Raw genomic sequence first — 5101 nt, 5'->3', positions numbered from 1 at the left:
CTATGAGCTAGAACAAGGGTGTCCACTTTCTTCAGTCCTACCAAACATAGTATAAAATGCTTAAGACAGAGAAATTCGACAATAAAATCAAAGAAATTCAAATTGAATAAAAGAATTTAAATTATCCTTTTTGAAGATGACATAATCTTATGTATCAAAAAGTTGAACACTTTACTAAAAACTATCAGAACTACTAAACAAATTCATTGAACTTACAGAACACAAAAGCAACATCTTAAAGTCAGTAGGATTTCTATACACACACTAACAACTATCTCAAAATGAAATTTAAAAAGAATTCTATCCACAATAACTGTAGTAACTGTATTTTGAAATAAATTCAACTAAAAAGTTGAAACTTTATACTCTAAAGAGAATTAAATAGAAAACTAAATGCTACACAAATTGAGAAATATTACTCATTAATGAATTAGCATTAATATTGTTAAATATTTGTATTACACATAATAATCTACACATATAATGCAACCTCTATCAAAATACTCGTAACATACTTAAAACGGTGACAGTTTCTTAGGGGAAAGACAGTATCTTCAATAAATGGTATTGAGAAAACTTTAATCCACATGCAAAGCAATAAGATGAGATTCTCATCTCAGAATTTAAAATAAATTAGTTACTTAAATGTAAGGCTAGAAACTCTGAAATTACTACAAAAAATATAGGCTAAAAGCCTCATAACATTGGTCTGGGCAGTGAATTTTTAAATATAACTTCAAAACCTGAGAAACAAAAGGAAAAATGGATGAGTCAGATTATTTATTTATTTTTTTTACACAATAATTTATTTATTGAAAGCCTCCTCCCACCCTTGCAGTCTCTAGGTCACTTTTTCTACTTGTAGATTTTGCGCGCAAGCCCCAGAAAGATAGCTGGGGGCAGGGGCGCTGTGTACTGTTCAGTGAGACCCGTAATGTGGTTGTAACTGTCTTCCTCATACTGTAAGAACACGGCTGGCAGATCCAGCTCCTCATATAATGCCTTCACTCGGGCCACCTTCTCAGCCTCCTTCTGCCCATAATTTTCCTTCAGGATCTCGCGCTGTTCTGGAGTGAACCATTGCAGACACTGGACCACCAGCCAGCTGCATTTGTTGTCCTGGATGTCAGTGCCAACTTTGCCAGTCACACTTGGGTCCCCAAAGAGGTCAAGGTAATCATCCTGAATCTGATAGAACTCTCCCATCTCCAGCAGGATCTTCTTGGCATTGGCATGCTCCTTCTCACCATCAATTCCTGCCATGTACATGGCAGCAGCTACAGGAAGGTAGAAGGGGTAGAAAACCATCTTGTACGTGACAATAGATTTGTACCTCTTTTCAGTGAATCTGCCAAGATCCACTTTGCCCTGGGGAGCTGTGATGAGGTCCAGGGTCTGCCCAATCTCAGTCTGATAGGAACTCTGCAGGAAGAGCTCGATCAGGTTCAGGTAATAGGGCTGCTCCCGGCAGTAGAGCTTCAGCAGGTGGTAGATACATGCTTCCAGAAAGATAGCATCATTGATGGCATCGAATCCCATGCCTGGCTTCTGATACCAGCAGATCTGTCTCCGGCGGGTGAGGGATGAATCCATGATGTCATCTGCCACCAGGAAGAAAGCTTGCAGCAGTTCCACACACCAGCCCACAGCCAGGGCCCACTGGAGACTATCAGCATCCTATTTCCTTGGCTCCACCAGCTCCCGGAACGCTTCTAGCACCGTCAAACCCCAGTGATACTTGCCTCCAATGGTGTTGTACTCCAGGACCTCCTTGAGCCGGGCAATAGCATCTCCTGTCTCTGGGTGCCCCATCTCCTCCTCAGTCAGCACCTTAATGATCTGGGAGAAGTGCTGAATGAAATCCTGCTTTGCTTGGGTATAAGCATCTGATCTGGTCTCCATTCATTCTGAGCGAGGAGCAAAGGGCTCTGTTCCTGGATGCGGGTTCCGGCTTGGTCAGATTATTTCAAAGTAAAAATCTGCTGCACAGAGTCTGATGCAATCAACATTCTTAGACAACTAAACAATGGAAGAAATTATTTGCAAATTATGTGTGTGACAAGAGAATAATGTAAAAAATATGCAAGAAACTCAAATGACTACACAACAAAAAATAAAAAACTATGAGCAGTAGGCTGAATTTTTTTTTTTTTTTTTTGAGATAGAGTCTCTCTGTTGCCAAGGCTTGAGGGCAGTGGCACAATCTCAGCTCACTACAACCTCCACCTCTCTGGTTGAAGCGATGCTCCTGCTTCAGCTCCTCTAGTAGCTATGACTTTAGGCATGTACCTCCATGCCTATTTTTCTTTTTGTATTTTTAACAGAGATGGGGTTTTGTTGTGTTGGCCAGGCTAGTCTTTAACTCCTGACCTCAGGTAATCCACCCACCTCAGCCTCCCAAAGTGCTGGGATTACAGGCATTAGCCAACACACCCAGTCCAGGCTTAAATAGTTTTGAAAAGACATGGCCAAGAGATACATTGAAAAATGCTCAATTTCAATTATTGTCAGAGAAACACAAGCAAAAAATACCTATGAGATATTTATACAATTTACCTATGAGAAAAACAAAAATACTAAAACAAAAAGAAATACCTATGAGATATTTACTAAAATAAAAACATTGGTAAAGATGTAAAGGAAATCCTTGCACACTGTTGGTTTGAATGTAAATGAGGACACACATTAAAAAAACAAATAAGAGTTTTGAAAAAAATTTAAAATTGAACCATCATATGCTCCAGCAATTGTATTTTCAGATATACACTCAAAATGAGAATGAAGAAATACTTGCACTTCTATGTTGTTTGCAGCACTCTTCACAATAACCCAAATATGGCATCAACAGTTCAACATCTAATACAAATGAATACAATATGGTATATGTACAAAATAGGATATTTTTTATTTTTTCAAAAAATTCTATTATTTTCAATCACATGGATTAACCTGGAAGACATTGCATTTGTTGAAATAAGCCAGTCACAGAAAGACTAGTATCTCATGATTCCACTTACAAATGGATACTTAAAAAAGTTAATCTCACTAAAGTATAGAGTAACATGGTGACCACCAGGTGCCACGGTAATTGAAAAAAAGAGGTGATTGGAAAAATGTCAACAAATACATAATTATGGTTGTATAGGAAGGACAACTTCAAAAGATTTATTGTACAGCATGATGACTATAGTTCATAAAAATATATATGTATTTATGAAAAATGCTAAGATAATGCCATGTGGTCTCACCAAAAGGAGTTAACTCAGTTAACGCATTTATTACACAGGGCTAAGTATTTGACAATGTATGTATACTACAAAATATTATGTTTAATAGAATAAACACCCATTTTATGTCAATTTAAAAAATGTATTTTTAAAACTTTATAGAAAATTAACAATATTTCAAATATGATCTGTGTTCGTCATAAACCTGACTGAGTAGTATTAACCATATACAGCTTTGTGCTGTCTTGTCATTTGCAAATTATAACCATAGAAACTTTGATACTTAACATCATGCCATGGACCCTGCACAGTGCCTGGAAGAAGCCAATTTACCTTAGGGCTTTTCCTTTAAATTTGGGGCACCCGGAGTTTCTGGTGCTAATGCTAATGACATCAAAGACAGTAAAAGGGCAGGCGGTTTCATGACTGCTGGTGGTCCGATGACTGCTGATGGTCCCATGACTGGACACTCTGTGAACACAGTAAACAAATTTGCATGCGAAATAACAGAAAATATTTTAATTCAAAAACTGGCATATTCTTCACATATTTTCCAGAAAAAAATAACAATCGGCTACAGATAGGTGACTAAGTATAAAAATTGTATGCTGAACTTCACCCCCCCAAAAATTATATAAAATAACTGAGAAATTTCTTTAAATTATAATATCAATATAAAAAATATTCTAATTTAAAATTTACGCTAGTAATTTTATTATTTGGCAACTTTTAACATTCAAACTTAAATATAGAGATTCTGCATGGAAATATAAGTTGTGCTGTAAGTATATCATGAAACATTAAAAATTCATTACTTACCACTGTTAGAAATTGAATTACAAAGATACATTTTATATTTGACACAGTTTGTGTAAGAATCTTTTAAAAATTTTCTTTTACAAAACAATGCTAAATAATTTACTTCTCTCCTGCAGTGAATACTCTATGGCTTTTATCTTTATCTGATGTCAAAGCTATATTGATAAGCAAACTCTCAAGTTATAACCAACTTTTACCACATTAAGAGTTTCAGGTCAGGCACAGTGGCTCATGCCTATAATCTCAGAACTTTGGGAGACTGAGGTAGGCGGATCACCTGAGACCAGACCAACATGGAGAAACCCCATCTCTACTAAAAATGCAAAATTAGCTGGGCATGATTGCAGATGCATATAATCCCAGTGTCTTGAGAGGCTTGAGGTAGAAAAAAAACCCCAGGAGGCAGAGGTTGTGTTGAGTCAAGATTATACCCTTGCACTCCAGCCTGGGCAACAAGAGCAATACTCTGTTTCAAGAAAACAAAAACAAAAACAAACAATTTTCTAATCAAAATCTAGAAAGTACCATGTGAAATGACAGGGCATAAAAACAAAAGTGAGAAAACTGTAGCCATAACACAGAAAAAGAAGTGGAATACACTTATGTGTATTCCAACTATATATATGCATATATAGTTGGAATACACATAAGAAGACAAACAAAACTGGATAATCAGGAAAAAAACCAAACAAACCAGAATTTCTCTTTAAATTCAGCAAGAGTCCACTTTGCAGCCTGGTAAAAACATTCTCTCCACATCAATAATCAATATTATTTCTTCACTATTGATATTTTCCATATATGACTTGACTTGCAAACTAATTCCAGCAAAAATATTTATGGCTTATTACAGAACATCTGTCACATGAGAAGCACTATCATGTTTGTTTGCTACATTTATATATCAAAATATTCTTGCCAGGTATGGTGACTCACACCTGTAATCTCAGCACTTTCAGAGGTTGAGGGTTGGATCAACGAGGTAAGGAGTTCGAGACCTGCTTGGCCAATGTGGCAAAACCTTGTCTCCACTAAAATTACAAAAATTAGGTGGG

General features: G+C 36.5%; 1 pseudogene; it reads right to left on the bottom strand.

The window, feature by feature from the left end:
* Positions 1-846: 846 nt before the first annotated feature.
* LOC108297064 lies at positions 847-1942 on the bottom strand (annotated as a pseudogene).
* Positions 1943-5101: the final 3159 nt, after the last annotated feature.

Source organism: Cebus imitator, unplaced genomic scaffold, assembly GCF_001604975.1.
Source record: "Cebus imitator isolate Cc_AM_T3 unplaced genomic scaffold, Cebus_imitator-1.0 Scaffold768, whole genome shotgun sequence".
In the NCBI taxonomy this organism is placed as follows: Eukaryota; Metazoa; Chordata; class Mammalia; order Primates; family Cebidae; genus Cebus; species Cebus imitator.
The sequence above is the reverse complement of the archived record's forward strand: the minus strand, read 5'-3'. Positions and strand labels throughout refer to the sequence as shown.